The sequence below is a fragment of the Tamandua tetradactyla genome, chromosome 7 (assembly GCF_023851605.1).
Source record: "Tamandua tetradactyla isolate mTamTet1 chromosome 7, mTamTet1.pri, whole genome shotgun sequence".
Classification (NCBI taxonomy): domain Eukaryota; kingdom Metazoa; phylum Chordata; class Mammalia; order Pilosa; family Myrmecophagidae; genus Tamandua; species Tamandua tetradactyla.
Window position 1 is genome coordinate 89,059,985 of NC_135333.1, and position 18,469 is coordinate 89,078,453.

Here is an 18,469-nt window from a genome sequence, read left to right on the forward strand (position 1 = left end):
TGTTAATTGCATCTTATGACTGATTGCATCTGCAGTCAGCTAAGGGGAGTGTCTTCCTCAATTAAGCATGTTTGGAGAGAGATAAAACACCTTGGGAGAAACAAGAAATGATTCACATGAGCTAGCAGATGCTGAGAAGAAATCCAGACAAAAGCCCCCGGAAGAAAGAAAGAGCCATTGAAACCAACTCAGGACAGAAGAACCAGCAGATGTCACCATGTGCTTTCTAAAGTGACAGAGGAAACCTGGATGCTAGCAGCCTTTCCTCAGAGAAGGTATCTTCCTGTTGATGCCCAACTTGGATATTTTTATAGCCTTAGAATTATAAACTTGTAACTTAATTAATCCCCATTGGAAAAACTATTCTATTTCTGGTATATTACATTCTGGCAGCTTTAACAAACCAAAACACAGATTCACCAACAAATTTTATTCAAGAAGCTCCTTTTATCCAAGTTTACATCGACCCTTCAGGTGGTAGTTCTCAGTGGAGGCAGTTCACCCACAAGGGGCATTTTGGAAATTCGCAGGGGTGATATTGGTGATAGCAGGGATTGAGTTATTATGGTGGCGAGCCAAGGATACCACACACCCTACAATGTGTAGGTCAATTTTAAATGATGAAACGTTATTGTTCCATGTCTCCCACAGCTTTCTAATGCCCTGCCTTAATTTTATAGGCAAAAAAATCTTTGTATAATTTTTTAGTCTAGAACCTAAGTCTATTTCACAAGCCCAAGTTATTTTTACCATGGTTTTAATGATTGAATTCCAAGAGTAATACAACTATGAGGTAAAACGAAGAAATATTACTTTGTTTCATTCAGAACTTTATCAAATTTGTTAACTGTGCCAGTTTGAAAGGGTTATGTACCCTAGATAAGGCATGTTTTAATCCTGACCCATCTTGTGGAGACAGACATTTCTTTCAACCCTATTCAGTACTGTGGGTTGGAAGCCTGATGAGATTATCTCCACGAAGATGTGACACACCCAATTGTGGATATTAACCTTTGGTAAGAGGGAGATGTGACTCCATCCATTCCAGGTGAGTGTTGATTAGTTTACTGGAATCCTTTAAAAGACAAAACATTTTAGAAAAAGTTAAAGAGCCACCAGAAGCAACAGAGCCCAAGTAGCCAGAAACCTTTGGAGATGAAGAAGGAAAATGTCCCCAGGGGAGCTTTACGAAACAAGAAGCCTGGAGGGAAAGCTAGCCGATGTTGTCATGTTCGCAGTGTGACTTTCCAATTGAGAGAGAAAGCCTGAACATCATTGGCCTTTTTGAACCAAGGTTTCTTTCCCTCGATGTCTTAAATGGGACATTTATATGGCTTTAATTTAATTTGGACATTTCCATGACCTTGGAACTATAAACTAGCAACTTAATAAATTCCTCTTTTTAAAGCTGTTTATATCACATTCCAGCAGCTTGTGAACTAGAATATCAACCATCTCTGTAGATTCTGTCTCCACACCACCCTCAGCCTGTGGGACAGAGTCTCAACAGAACCCATTGGCAATAATCAGTGTTTGTAGCTCTTGATTCATGGTGATTTTAAGTGTACATTTAAATATGCTTTGTTGGTCTTTATTCAGAATATCAAATATATAAAAATAATCAACTTGAATATTCTCTTGCACCTCTTGATTCCAACTCATTCATTATCAATGAAAGGATCATACCAGTTCAACTGTATGTATACATTTGCATAATTAAATGTATTATTAGTTCTCCCCTTTTATTTCTCCCTTATATTAAAGTTAGTGCATTATATTGTTTTTTTTAATTATATTATTATAGACTACATTTTCTGTGAATTTGATTTCAAGGTAGAAAAGGAGCATAACAATATTTGTTATAAAAAGTAGGCTTTGAAGATTAGGATGGTCCCTGCACAAGGATGACATGCAAATTCATGAAGCATTCCATATTTTTTTAAAAAAATAGCAGGCGTTGAAAAGTAGGCTTTTATACTTTCTCTGACCACAACAGAATGAAGCAGGAAATTAAGAATTTTCAAATATTTCACAAATACAGATTTGTGAAAGATAAACAACACACTCTTAAATAATCAGTGGGTCAAAGAAGAAATTGGTATATATCTTGAGACAAATGATAATAAGAATACAATTTATCAGGCCTTATAGGATGCAGCCAAGGCAGTGCTGCAAGGGAAATTTATTGCCCTAAATGCCTATATTAATAAACAAGAATGAGCAAAAATCAAGGACTTAACTGCTTACTTGGAGAAATTAGAGAAAAAACAGCAAACTAACCCCAAAGCAATAAAAGAAGTGAAGTAACAAAGATTAAAGTAGAAACAAACAAACTGGAGAACAGTTAAAACAATAGAATCAACAAAACCAAAAGTTGGCTCTTAGAGAAAAGAAATAAAATTTATGGACACCCCCCCCCCCCAGCTAGATTAACAAAGAAGAAAAGAGAGGGGGATGCCAATAAACGAAATCAGAGATGAGAGGGACACCATTACCATGGGTCCTGAAGAACTTTTAAAAATCATAAGAGAATACTAGGAACAACTATATACCAACAAACTAGACAATTTAAATGAAATGGACAAACCCCTAGAAACACATGAACTCCCTATACTGACTTTGAGAAGAAACAGAAGAACCCATTAGAAGTAAAGAGATCCAGTCAGTCATCAAAAATCTTCCCACGAAGAAGCAGCCCAGGACCAGCGAGCATCACGGGGGAATTTTACCAAACATTCCAAAAAGAACTAACACAAAAAATTGAGGAAAAAGGAATATTATACATCTCATTTTATGAAGCTAACATCACTCTAATACCAAAACCAGATAAAGATACTACAGGAAAGGAAGACTGTAGACCAATCTCCTAATGAACATAGAGGCAAAAATTTTCAACAAAATACTAGCAAATTGAGACAGAATGAAGGTATATCATAGCATGAAAACAATTTATATAGATGTTTATAGGACCAAAACTAACAGCAACTCTTCCACCTAACTAACCCCCTGATGCACTAAAATAGATTTTTTTCAGCTATTTATATGTTATGATTTCATTATCATATTTTAAAAGGACTGACTTAGTGGCTGCTTCTCAGCAGTAATTCCTCCAAAGAGAAAAAGATGATCTGAAGAAAATGGTGTTAGTGAACGCCAGTATCAGCCAACTGGGCATATGCCTTGTGGAATTCTGAAAAAAATAACTAAGTTACAATATCTACATTTAAAAGCACTTCTATATTCAATGCAAAGAAACTGGTTAAAGAATTTTTTTTAACTTTATATTGAATTGTTATGACTAAACATACTTTAGGTTTTTAAAAAGGCATCTTGGTATTAACTACAGTGCTTTATACTGAATTGTTTTCTTTAGAAGCAGAGTCAACTTGAAATCTTTTCAACAAATACTGAGCATATTCTGTGTTTCAGGCATACACATATGGGAACAGGAAATACAAAAATAAAGATGGAATTTCTTCCTTAAGGATCTAGTGAACATGTTTGTTTAATTTTACTTAGAAAATGTAAGTGTTAATATTAGAAACAGGTGAAAATCTGAATTTTCTATTGAAAAGCTTCTCTAAAATAAATCTAAAGTGATACCTACAATTCATTCCACTCCCATGTATCCATATTAAGATGGTGAAGGTCATTCATTCGAGCATTCTAAAAAAAGGGTAAACAATTTTTCCCCTTTTTTTGTATATCACCACCCTTAGCTGTGGGATTTTGTGTGTGTGTATGAGGTAACATGTATGTACCAGAAGAGTTCCCATTTTAACCATTTTTAAGTGTACATTTCAGTGGTGTTTGTTACATTTACAGTACTGTGCTACCTCCATTACGAAGACTTTCATGACCCAAAAGAGAAACTCTATACCTGTTAAGCAATAACTCCCCTTTCTCCATCCTAGCCCCATCCCCAGCAACCTCTAATCTACTTTCTGGCTCTATATATTTGTTTATTTTAGATTTCATATAAGCAGAATCATATAATATTTGTCCTTTTGTGTCTGCCTTATTTCACGCAACCTGATGTCTTCAAGGTTCATTCATATTGTAGCATGAGTCAGAACTTCATTTCTTTTTATGGTTGAACAATACTCCATTTTATGGATATACTTTATATATATATATATATATATACATATATATACTAGCAAATTGACCCCAACAATACATTAAAAGAATTATACATCACAACCAAGTGGGGTTTATACCAGGAATGCAAGCGTGGTTCAACATAAGAAAATCAATGTAATACAGCACATTAGCAAATCAAAAGGGAGAAATCTCATGATCATCTGATTGATGCTGAAAAAGCATTCAACAAAAGTCAGCATCCTTTCCTGATAAAAAATACTTCAAAGGGTAGGAATCAAAGGAAATTTTCTCAATATCATAAAGGGCATATAGGAAAAACCCATAGCCAGCAACATACTTAATGGTGCGAGGCTGAAAGCTATCCCCTTATGACCAAAAAAGATACAAGGATGCCCATTGTCACCATTATTATTCAACATTGTACTAGAAGACCTAGCTGGAGTGATTAGACAGGAGAAAGAAATAAAAGGCATCCAAATAGGAAAGGAAGAAATAAAATTTTCATTATTACAGAGGACATGATCCTACACTTAGAAAAGCCTGAGAAATCTACAACAAAGCTACTTGAGCTAATAAACAAACAGCAAAACGGTAGGATACAAGATATAATGTACAAAAACCAGTAATGTTTCTATACACAAGTAATGATGTATGTGAGGAAAAATTAAGGGAAAAATTCCATTCAAAATAACAACCAAAAGAATCAGATATCTAGGAATAAGCCTAACCAGGAAGTCAAGGACTTGTTTGTATAAGACTACACAACATTGCTAAGAGAAATTTTTAAATGAGCTACATAGATGGAAAGACATTCCATGTTCATGGACAGGAAGGTTGAATGTCATTAAGTTGTCAGTTCTACCCAAATTAATATAAAATTCAATGCAATACCAATAAAAATCCCAACAACCTACTTTGAAGACTTAGAAAAGCTAGTTATTAAATTTATTTGGAAGGAAAAGAGACTCTGAATAGCTAAAGATATCCTAAAAAAGGAAGGGCAAAGGACCAACATGTCCTGACTTTTAAGCTTACTATAAAGCCATAGTAGTCAAAACAGCATGGTAATGGCACAAAGATAGAAGTATCAATCAATGGAATCAAATTGAGAGTGCAGAGATAGACCACCAAATCTATGGGCAATTGATCTTCAGTAAGTTCCCCAAATCTACTGAACTGGGACAGAATAGTCTTTTCAATAAATGGGCATGGGAGAATTGGATATCAATAGCCAAAAGAATGAAAGAGGACCCCTACCTTATACCCTATCCAAAAAGTAATTCAAAATGGATTAAAGACCTAAATGTAAGAGCCAGTACCATAAAATTTCTAGAAGAAAATGTTGGGAAACATCTTTAAGACCTAGAAATAGGAGGTAGCTTCTTAAACTTTATACCTAAAGGACTCAAAAACCTCAAAGGACTAGTCAAAAAGGTAAAGAGATAGCCAACTCTATGGGAGAAAATATATGGAAATCACACCTTGGATAAAGGCTTGATATCCTGTGTACATAAAGAAATTATACAGCTCAAAAAAAGAACAAACAACCCAATTATAAAATGGGCAAGTGATATGAATAAACATTTCTCTGAAGAGCAAATATAGACGGCTAAAAAGCACATGAAGAGATACTCATTTTATTAGCTATAAGGGAAATACAAATCAAGATGACAATGAGATATCACCTCACACCTATAAGAATGGCTGCTATTAAACAGGAAACTACAAATGTTGGAGAGGATGTGAAGAAATTGGGGCACTTATTCACTGTTGGTGGAAATGTATAATGGAGCAGCCACTAAGGAAAATAGTTTGGTGATTCCTCAGAAAACTAAATTTTGAGTTGTCTTATGAGCCAGCAATACCAATACTTGGTATATGTGGAGAAGAGCTAAAAGTAGTAACACAAACAGAAATTAGCATACTGGTGTTCATAGCAGCACTATTCATAATTGCCAAAAGATGGAAACAATCCAAGTGCTCATCGACAGACAACTGGATAAACAAAATATGGTATATCATATGATGGAATATGCAGCAGTAAGAGGAAATGATGTCCCAAGCCATATGACAACATGGAGGAATCTTGAGGACATGATGCTAAGTGAAACAAACCAGACATAAAAGGATAGACACTGTATGATTTTGCTTTTATGACCTTGATAAAGGTAAACTCAGAAGCTTATAACTTAGAACATAGGGGACCTAGAGCTACGCAGAAACTAGAATGGGTGAACAGTGAGTGAATGAGGTTGAACTTAAATGCAAGGGAAGGGATAGAAATGAAGGCTATTCATTAGTGGGTCGATGAACCTTGAGGACATAATGCTAAGTGAAGTAAGTCAGTCACAAAAGGACTGATACTGTATGATTTCACTATTATGACTCTGGTAAAAGTAATCTCAGAGGTTGCACTGTAAAATATAGCAGACCAAGAGGTACATAAAAGCTAGTGATGGGGGGAAAGGCTACCCAATTATGCTGAACTTAAATGCAAGGGAATGGATAGAATTGATGGTAACTAATTAGTAGGGTTATAAGTAACATTGCCATATTGAAGGTGAATATGATTGGAAGGGGATATATAGTGCCATGTATCCTACTGATTCAATCCACAATTATAGATAAGTTCATGAATAAACTATTTCAAAGGTCCAATATTGGCCAAAGAATCAATAGTGGAGGATATAGGCGGAAAACTAAACCTGCATGTTATGATCAATATTAATAGGAACAAGTGAACAGTATCATAGCACTACCAGGGGCAATTAATTGACGGGGGAGGGACAAGTGATAAAGTGTAGCTTTGACTTGGTAACCCTGTCTTTGTCATTTCTTTGTTACTAAGGACCATTAAAAATTGTCTAAAATTGAGAGTGCTGCTGATTGTACAACCAAGTGTAGATACTGTAAGACATGGCTTGTTTATTTTGGGCATTATCAATGATGCCCAATAGATAAAGGGAGTCGAAGGATACAATGACTGAGAAGCTGAATGGTGAACTAAGATACATTTATATGATGGAATATGATACGGCTATATAAAGGAAGGATGTCAAGAGGCACACAACAAACTGAATAAACCAGAGGCACAATGTGTTATGCAAAACAAGCTAGAAACAAAAGAACAAATATGCTAAGGTCTGTTTCAGAAAATACTTATAAGACAATTGGATCCTGGATTGTAAACCCTTTTAGCAGCCATACTTAGTCTGAAATTGTAAGTGTATGTCTAGATTCTGAGACAGAGATCAGGGCCTCAATTAGAATAAAAACGAAGCCAATCTGGCTGGGACTAAGAAAAACAGAATACAGGATAAAAGATGATAGCATATATATACACTCTAGACCTTGAGACCAAAGGCAGAGAGGTTTATTATGTCCAGAACCTAAATTTTCTGTAATACACAATATAAATCAACCTGTCTAGGTAGCATATTTAGACAATCCAAACTCCTGGAGTCCAGAATGGGAACGAGGCCTTGTAATTCTGTACAGCTTAATGCAATACCAGGATACATCTCAGACTATGCTGGGCTGATAATAAAAAAGTATTGGTAGACAACAGGGAATCCCCGATACTGTGTCAAACTTTAGGGACACCCAAATCAATAGGCCATGCCCTCGATCATGAGGATGACTCTTGTGAAGTCTATGTAGGTAGTGGAGAAGCTTAGCCTACCTGTAGGTATGCCTAAGAGTTACTTCTGGAGGACCTCTTTTGTAGCTCAGATGTGGCCTCTCTCTCTCTTTAAGGCCAACTCTGCAAGTGAAAACATTGCCCTCCCCACTACACAGGACATGACAGGGGTGAAAGTCTCCCTGGTGACATGGGAGATGGCTCCCAGGGTTGAATCCGGCCCTGGAACTGTAGGATCAACAATTCCATCCTGACCAAAAGGGGGAAGAGAAGTATAACTAATAAAGTATCAGTGGCAGAGAGAGTTCAAATAGAGTTGAGAGGCTACTCTGGAGGTTGCTCTTATGCAAGTTTCACTTAGACCTTGCTATCTATCATAACCAGCCAAACTCCGACCAGGACCATTCCTGCCAATCCTAAAGAACACACAGGGCATTATATAAGATTCCACAGGGTTCCATGCACTAGTGTAACTTGCCAGAAACCTACAACCTCTAGATGGGTCACTGGACCAGATATATCCTGAAACCTAGAAGGCCCAGCCTCTCCAGAACATCAGATAGTTCCATCTCCCTACCCATATTATTATTATTATTATTTGTTTGTTTTAAGCATGGGCAGGCACCGGGAATTGAACCCGGGTCCTCTGGCATGGCAGGCAAGCATTCTTGCCTGCTGAGCCACCATGGCCCGCCCCCTACCCATATTATTGACAGACCCTTGTAACATAAAAAAGTTAGAAGGACCATAGCCCAAACACCCCTAAAGAGAGGGATAGAAAAATTGAAAGTAATGGTAGAGTTATACAGAGAAGATAGGATTTAGCAAATGAATACGATTGCTGAATCCTTAAACTGATATCTCTTTTAGTTTCCAGTATCTTAGAGCAGCTAAAAGTAAAAACCTAAAATTGTGGAATTGTAATCCATGTCAAACTCTGAAATACATTCTACAACTAATTGTGGTGCTGTGCTTTGAAATTTATTGCTTTTTTTTGTATATATATTATTTTTCACACACACACACACACGCAAAAAGTCGATTGTGATGTTAAGAAAGAATATGTATGGTTTCTAGCCTCCTATATTCTGGAGCAGCTAGAAGGGAAAATTTGAGAGGATTACATGGTAGCCCATGACAAACTCTGAGATCTGTCCTGTAACTACTTATTGAAGAGTACTTTGAAAACTATTGCTTTTTTTCTTTCTTTTCTTTGTATATATGTTACATTATATAATAAAAAAGTATTGGTAGAGTCCCTTGTGGGTCCAAAGGGGGGAAAAGCTGGAACTAATAAACTTTCCCATCTAGAAAACCTGAGTACCCTCTCAACCATTGGGGACTCCCAAGAAAATAGGCCAGCCCCTTGATTTTGAGACTTAGCCTTATGAAACTTATTTCTGTAGGGGAGAAGCTAGGACTACTCATAACAAGGCCTAAGAGTTGCTTCCAGGAAACCTCTTTCCTGGAAGATGTGACCTTGCTCTCTAAGCCCAACTCTGCAAGGAAAATCATTACCCTCCCCCCTACAGGGGACATGACATTCACGGGTGAAAATCTCCCTGACAACGTGGGGTTTGACTCCCAGGGATGAATCTGGCCCTGGCACCATGCGATCGACAATGACTTCCGAACAAAAAGGGGGAAAAGAAGTATAATAAAATAAGGCATCAATGGCCAAGAGATCAAATAGAGTCAAGAAGCTATTCTGGAAGCTTTAGTTAGATAGTGCTATTTGCCATGGTTTGATAAACCCCAACCAACATCACTACCTGTTAATTCTTAAGAACACCTATGGCTCAAACTGATGAAACTCTATAAAAGTTTCATGCACTAAGTTTGCTTTCCTGGAAACTATAATTCCTAGAGGGTTCCTAGGTCAGATAAATCCTGAAGCCCAGAAGGACCAGTCTCTCCAAGATTATCAATTAATTTTATCCCCCTATCCTTTAGTGTAGACATCCTTCTCAACATGAAAAGGCCAGAACAAGCATTGCCTAAAAGATCTCTATAGATTGGGAGAAGGATCAAAGGAGAAGGAGGAGATAAAACAGAGAAAATAGGATTAAACAAATGAGTATGACTATTGAATCATAATATTAATATTACTTCTAGCCTCCAGAGTTTTGGAGCAGCTAGAAGAAAAAATCTGAAACAGTAGAATGGTAACCCATATCAAAACTCTGAAATCTGTTCTGTAACTATCTGTCAAAGTACACCTTGAAAATTATTGCTTTTTCTTTCTTTGCTTTGTGTATATGTTATATTTCACAAATAAAAATGTTTTTAAAAAATAAAAGTAGGTTTTCAGAAAGGAATAAAGAAATAAAGATCACTCACAGCCCCATAAAAAAAAAGTAGGCTTTGGGTCTCATAGGTTTTAGAGCCAAAGTTCCAGTTTCCCCTTCCATTTATGGATGTATTTTTGACAGTCATGTCAGAATGCTCAGCTTACAACTGTATTTTTTAAAAATATATTAATCAGAATAAAGTTAATTTCATTCACCATTTTTTGTTACTGACCATTTCCTTCTGTTTAAGTGGCAGGGATGGTGTGTGGCGGCGGGGAGGAGAATGGTGAGGAATCCATAAAAGCAGAACTGTCAAAAGTACATATTCCTCAGTCAGATATTCATTCAAGTATTCCTGAGTAATTACTAGGTGTAAGGTATGCTGCTGTGAAACAGATAGTATCTAAGTAACACCTAAATCATTATTACACTTAAGAAAGCCCCTTTCCAGGGGAAAAGGGGGGTGGGGTGGGGAATATCACTATAGTTGAAAAAATAGTTGGTTAATTGAAATTTTCAACAAAATACTTTGGAAGTATTTAATTTGTATTCCATCCATATTGGGCAGGTTAAATCAAAGTAGATATGCAAGAAAAAAATGCTTAAACTTAAGACAATTCTTCACATTAGGGGTACAAAGCAATTTAAAACCAATAAAATAGCAAGATCCTCATATTATTTTGACTCAAATGTATCAGACTGTTGAATTAATCCAGACTTTAAAGTTCTTTTGTATGAGTTTTCACAATCAAATTCTTTATGGCAAGAATGTAATAGAAATGGTCCTCTGCAATTATTATAAACATATTAAATGTTACTACGGAGATTTTTTCTTCCCCTGGTGGGTTGCTAAAATCAGGTATTGAATGACAGAAGCAGAAGAGCCTAGCAAAGCGTGGCTGTATGATGTGGCACACGTTGCTTTACCTTGCTGTGCCTCAGTCTCCTTAGATGGTAACGCCTACCTCATAAATTAAAAAGAAAAAGTACATGTTACATGCTCAGAACAGGGCTCAGCATATTTAGCAAGAGGCACCAATCAGAGAAGAGCCGTTCTTATATCCTTTCCCCTACCAGAAACATGAAGACTATTCATAGGGACAGTTGTCTAATATTGGAAGGACTGTCTTGCCCTGACTGGACAGTCAAATGACTGCTTGGTATTTCTGTGCTCTGGATGTTTAAGAGACACCAGCCAGTCCTAATGAGGTTAAGAGTGTTTCCAAAGATGTTCCTAACTCAGCTAGATTCAGTTGCTCTGGTTAGCAAAATTGAATACCTGTGAGGCTTTTAGACCACTGACATTTGTTACCCAGGGACAGACTGAAGTTCCTGAAGAAATTCTGAAGTATCTCATTAGCAAACCAGCTTCTTGATAAATGGCTATGGACTCTGAACCCAAGAATTCATGATTATCTGACCCAGAAAAGAAAGCACCTGAGAACTGATTAGGTGTCTAGCTCCCAAGAGAACTAGTTTTACAACCTATCAGGCAAGTAAGCAAGAGAGTGGTGGCTAAAGGTCAAACTGTCTGGGGAGAGCAGGAAGAGCAGCGCCACTGCAGTTCACAGCAGGCCACTGGTGTGGAATACACTGCCTGGGAGCGGTGCTTCCAAGGGTTGTGCAGCTCTGGGGCTCTCAGAGCTGGATGCAGCTGTGGTATGCTGCCCTTTATGCCCAATAGCAGCTGTATCTGCTCTATGTCCTTCTAGTCTTTCTACAGCATTGCATGACCACTGAACTCACCCAGACAGAAATGAAAATACATTTCATCCTTGCAACATTCCTATACAGATGCTATTCTCTCTAAAATCATCCTCTTTAGAGTTGAGCAAACAGAAGTTTGGAGAAGTAACTTGCTGAGGGTCACAAATCTGTTAAGTGAGACTCAAACCAGGCTGTCTGACTTCAGATTCCATGTTCTTAATCTCTATGCTACACTGTCTCCCAGGAACCAGTCATAGCTGTTTGTATACTGCTTTCACATTCATAAAGCTCTGATCTCCATAACATGGAAAAGTTCTGAACCCCATTTCTATTTTATAGGTCGGAAAACAGACCTAAAGAACTGCAAGTGATTTTCTTGAGTTTGTAAAAGTTTATGTAGTTAGAATTTGAATGCAAGGTCTTTTGACTCTAAGTAGAATTTGCAACACAAATACATAAAATGTAGTGAGCTATACTGAGTACCTATCTCAAGGAAACAGAGTGCTGAGTTCAGAGTGTTAACTCTATTATTTCTTTGCTTCGTCTGTTCAGACAATTCTATCATATGAACAGGATTATCTGATGATAATCTCCATCCAGGTTAGTACATTTGCACATTCTAAAGCATTACCTTTCTCTAGTTAATATATAGGATTTGTATAATTTGGATTTGTCTTCTATGTTGAAGATAAATATTGGAGAGAGCACATTTGGTTTCAAGCAATCTCCTGACAAGAGTACTCAGCTCCACATGGAAATTCTTACATGGCAAATGAGAATTCAGGCAAATCCTATCTCTCCAAGATGCGAAGGACCTGGATAAATTAGATCATGAGATGAGATCTCTCCTCCCCCTGAAGAACAAATACCATTTTTGGGGGGGAAATTTTGGGAAAAGTCTTGCTTGCAGACTTACTCAACTACTTTGATCTAACCTGCTGCTTATCATGGATTTCAGAAGGTCCTGGTGATGGGAGTGTAGCTGAACCAGTAGAATACTGTGCAGTATGAGAAACGTGATAACCTGCATGAATTACTGTCTAAGTGAACTCTGCTGAGCTGGTCTTGAGACATTGCCTAGCCTGGTATCATAATACAGCAGGCATCACAGGGATATTTTGTGAGCTCAGTTATCTCTGCAATCATAGGGAGACCTCAGCTACTAAAGGAAAAAGAGAATTGCTGATATCAGTTACTCCACACCCATCTTACCACAAATCCCCCCACCCCCCTAGTCTGATTACATTCACCTTGAAGCCTATTCTTTTTCCCATTATAAAACATGATAAGTTATTTTGTCAATTTGTCCCTGTAGGCTCTATCTCATTTGCCAGGGCTTCTACAACAAATACCACACAATGGGTTGACTTAATAAGAATTTATTGACTCACAATTTTGAAGCCTAGAAATGCAAATTAGATCTTGGCTATACCAAGCTTTCTCTCAGAGTTCATAGTGGGCTGGTAATGATGGTCTCCCTCTCCTCTCTGGTTTCTTCTGACTTCAGGCTTATACTCACTAGTGATTTCTTGCTTCTGCCAACTGACTGTGTCCAAATCTCCTCTCCTTATAAGGCCTCTAGTTATACAGATATACCACCCTGCTTCAATTTGGCCTCAACCAAAATAAGGTCTGGAAAGATCCTATTCACAAATGAGACCACACCTTAACTAATAATATCTTCAAAGATCTGATGTACCCAGGGGTTGTCACCCACAGGACCCTGGATTAAGACGTGACCATGTCTTTTGTGGGGTGCATGGTTCAATCCCCAGTAGGCTTACATGTAAAATTAATTTAATCTGCTCCAGTTAACTTACTATTAATTTATAATAAATCTATAATGTATTATTCTCATAAGCTAAAACTTCCTCAAAATATTTCAACCCACAAAGTAAAAGGCAATACAATTCTTTTGCCTTCTGTATAATAAATTGTCAAACCCACCAAATTTTACCTATGGCTACATTCCAATATTGAAAATGTAAAAAATTTAGAAGGGCCATTTATTTTGTGAGTGAAGAGTGACTGGATGAATGAATTAATTTTAAAAGTATTTATTGAATACCAGGCATTTGGCTATGATTGGGGATAGCCAGATTAATAATTAACAAAAACCAATAACTCACCCACAACATCAATATAATTTCAAGAGTTGGAACAAGAAATATAAGTAGTTCAGAATTATTCCAAGTGGAGAATATCAAAAATAGAAATTTGGTGCTATTATTTAAAAACAACAACAGAATGCTGGTAAGGATATGGAGAAATTGGAACCATCATGCATTGGTAGTGAAAATGTAAAGTGGTGCAGCTGCTTTGGAAAATAGTTTGGTGGTATCTCAAAAAGTTAAACAGAATTAACAATAACCCAGCAACTCCAATCCTAGGTATATATATCAAAAGAATTGAAAACAAGTGATTCAGATACTTACATAGTGATGTTCTTATCAACATTATTCACAAATAACCAAAAGATGGAAACAATACTCGTGTCCATCAACAGATGAATGGATAAACAAAATGTGGTATATACACACATACAATGCAATATTATTCACCTCATAAGATGGAAGAAAAATTTGATGCACGTTACAACTTGGATGAAACCTGAAGACATTATGCTAAGTGAGATAACCCAGACATAAGAGGACAAATACTGAATGACTCCACTTATATGAAATACATATAATAGACAAATTCATAGAGAAGAGAAAAATTCATAGAGACAAAAAGTAGACTAGAGGTTACTAGAGTCTGGGGATATGGCGGATAGGGAGTTATTGCTTAATGGGTTGAGACTTTCTGTTTGGAGTGATGGAGAAACACTGGTTGATGAATGATAGTAATGGTAGCACAACATTATGCATGTCATTGATGTCACTGAATTGTACACTTAAGGACAGTTAAACAGAATTTTTTTCTTTTTATAATGCAATTTAATTGATATATTATATATTCACATACCATATAAACATCCAAATTGTACAGTGATTCACAGTTTCGTTATATTTCTGTTGCATGCTATCACAATTGATTTTTGAACATTTTCATTACTCCAAAACATAAAAAAAAAAAATAAAAGTAGAAAGAACACCCAAAACATCCCATACCCGCTGACCCTTATTTATTTATTTATTTATTTATTTTGGTCTGTTTTTTCCTTAATCATCGTCCATATATTGGATAAATGGAGGGTCAGTCACAAGGTTTCACTGTCACATGGTCACACCTTAAAAGCGCTATAGTTATATTAGTTAGGGTTCGCTAGAGAAAGAGAAGCAACAGGAGATATCTATAAATATGAAATTTATAAAGGTGTCGTACAATCATGGAGATGCAGGAGTCCAAAATCCATAGGGCAATCCATGAGGCTGGCAATTCTGATGAAGTTCCTCGATGAACTCCACAGGAGGGGCTAGCTGGCTAAAGAAGTGAAAATTCTCTCCTCTCCCTTAAGTTTTCAACTGACTGGATGAAATCCAACTGATTGGATTCTCTTGCTGCAGAGGACACACACTTAGTTGATTGAAGATCAGTCACAGATGCAATCAACTGACTGATGATTTAATAAAAACCAGCTTTCTGGTTTATTAACAAGCCAAGAAATATCCTTGCAGTAAGGATATTAGGCCAGTGCTTGCCTGACCAGACAACTGGGCACCATCACTTAGCCAAGTTGACACCTGAACCTAACCATCACAGCCCAACACTTGTCAACCTGGCAACTATACATATCACCTTAAATCATACTTAATCTCTAAATAGAACACAATAACAGACATAAGTTTCATTTACCAATACTCAACTGTGCTGCATACAGCCAGAATGGGGTGAAAGTCCTTAGGCAACATTCACTCTTAAATGTCATATCCTACAACTTAAATACTATAATATGAACAATACACATTATGTTATATGATAAGAAGAAAAAAGTGATTTGGTTTATGTACAAAATCAAACATACTCACAGCAAAACAAACAGGAAATATCCATACCAGCACAGTTTCAGTAACTGGTCATGTGGTCATAGTTCAAATTTATCACCCGCTTCTTCCACTACCCATTCCATGTCCCTCAGCAAGTGCTTCAGCTGCACATCTCCATCTAATCAAAAGGCCATGCCCACAATTGGGGGTACCACATCTACATGGAAGTAATCTAATCAAAGTTTCCCACCCAAACAATAGGTCTGGCCCCACAAGATAGGATCAGGACCAAAACAGGGCTTTTCAGGGGTATGAAATAATTTCAAACTGGCACAATGGGTCAGATAGCATAGCTCATGATAGGCAACTCAGGTCTGATGGTAATTTAGTGGCCCATGGTTAAGCATTCAGTCTTTACAAAGGCCCAAAAGCTACTTCTCAGAAGAGAGTAGTTATCTGCAGAGGATGGTAAGGCTTTACTCCCAAATCCTAAAGGATGACATTGTGATTCTCCTACAGGGTCCTGCCAGAGGCTCCAGACAGCATCTCTATTTGCCACTGACACTTCCGGCATCATTGGATCTGCTGGATCATATGGTCTAAGCGGTAGAGCAGCTTGCACAGCAGCCTAGACATGTCACAGAACCTCCTCTTGTTCAGGTCCCCACTCAAAACTAGCAGCTTTTCCAGTTACTCAGTAAATGGGCTAAAGTAGTCCACCCAATTTAGGAATACATTGTCTCCAAAATCCAAAGAGGACAAGTCACTGTGACTCTTTTTTGATCACAGACGGGCCAACACAACAGTTTATCCTTCAACTTAGAAGGGATATCTCAACATGCCCAACACCACTGGGCACCTAGAAATTTCACTGAGGTGGAATTTGTTGAATTTATCTATCTCCTGACACATAAATGCCTTACCAATAAGTCTAGAGTAGTTACTATTTCTTTTTTTTGATTATTTTTATTAATTTTTAAATTAAAAAAATTACAAAAAAGAAACACAAACATTCTTAATATATGATCATTCTGTTCTACATATATAATCAGTAATTTACAATATCATCACATAGTTGCATATTCATCATGATCATTTTTTAGAACATTTGCATCAATTCAGAAAAAGAAATAAAAAGACAACAGAAAAATAAAACAAAAACAGAAAAAAAAATTATACATACTATACCCCTTACTCCTCCCTTTCATTGATCACTAGCATTTCAAACTAAATTTATTTTAACATTTGTTCCCCCTATTATTTATTTTTATTCCATATGTTCCTCTCGTCTGTTGACAAGGTAGATAAAAGGAGCATCAGACACAAGGTTTTCACAATCACACAGTCACTATGTGAAAGCTCTATCATTATACAATCATCATCAAGAAACATGGCTACTGGAACACAGCTCTACATTTTCAGGCAGTTCCCTCCAGCCTCTCCATTACATCTTGAATAAAAACGTGATATCGACTTAATGCATAAGAATAACCTCCAGGATAACCTCTCAACTCTGTTTGGAATCTCTCAGCCATTGATACGTTGTCTCATTTCACTCTTCCCCCTTTTGGTCAAGAAGGTTTTCTCGATCCCTTGATGCTGGGTCTCAGCTCATTCTAGGATTTCTGTCCCATGTTGCCAGGAAGGTCCACACCCCTGGGAGTCATGTCCCATGTAGACAGGGGGAGGGTGCTGAGTTTGCTTGTTGTGTTGGCTGGAGAGAGAGGCCACATCTGAGCAACAAAACAGGTTCTCTTTGGGTGACTCTTAGGCCTAATTTTAAGTAGGCTTGACCTATCCTTTGTGGGGTGAAGTTTCATATGAACAAACCCCAAGACTGGGGGATCAGCCTATAGATTTGGTTGTCCACACTGCTTGTGAGAATATCAAGAATTCAACTTGGGGAGGTTGAATTTTCCCCTGTTCTCACCATCCCCCAAAGAGGACTTTGCAAATACTTTTCCACTCACTGATCAAATCACTCTGGGATTCATCGGGGTATCACTCTGAACAAACCAACAAAATCTCATGTCCTACCCAAGGTTCCAAGTACTTATGGTGTTGAATCAAGCTATCCACATAAGTTATATTAGGAAATGCACTAGTCAAAATATAAATTTTGTGCCAAATAAACATTTTTTGCTTTAGCCTCACATATAAGTTGAAATTTTAAAATATTAATTACCATCTATTTTCAGCACCCTGCAGTAATGACATTCCTTTGTTTTTCCTCATGCAAAAACATTTTTTAAATTTGTACATTTAGTCACTATCATTATACACTCTAGGCATTCCTAGATTATACCATCTCAATCTTTATCATCTATCTTTCTTTCTGATTTCTTTTATGCCCCCAGCCCTCCTCCCTCTATCATTCTCACATTCAGCTTCATTCAGTGTTTTAACTAATTGTGTTACAGTTAGGTAGTATTGTGCTGTCCACTTCTGAGTTTTTATTTTCAGTCCTGCTGCACAATCTGTATCCCTTCAGCTCCAATTACCCAGTATCTTACCCTATTTCTATCTCCTGGTGGTCTCTGTTACCAGTGAAATATTCTAAGTTTATTCACTAATGTCAGTTCATATCAGTGAGACCATACAGTAGTTGTCCTTTTGTTTTTGGTAATCTCACTCAGCATAATGTCCTTAAGGTCCATCCATGTTATTACCTACTTTACAACTTTATTCTGTCTTACAGCTGCATAGTATTCCATTGGATGTATATGCCACAGTTTGTTTAGCCAACTGTCTGTTGATGGACATTTTGGCTGTTTCCATCTCTTGATAATTGTAAATAA

At 37.1% G+C, this 18,469-nt stretch overlaps 1 pseudogene; it reads left to right on the forward strand.

Moving 5' to 3' along the window:
* Positions 1-1,846: 1,846 nt before the first annotated feature.
* Positions 1,847-1,939, forward strand: LOC143643031 (U6 spliceosomal RNA; annotated as a pseudogene).
* The last annotated feature ends 16,530 nt before the right edge of the window (positions 1,940-18,469 follow it).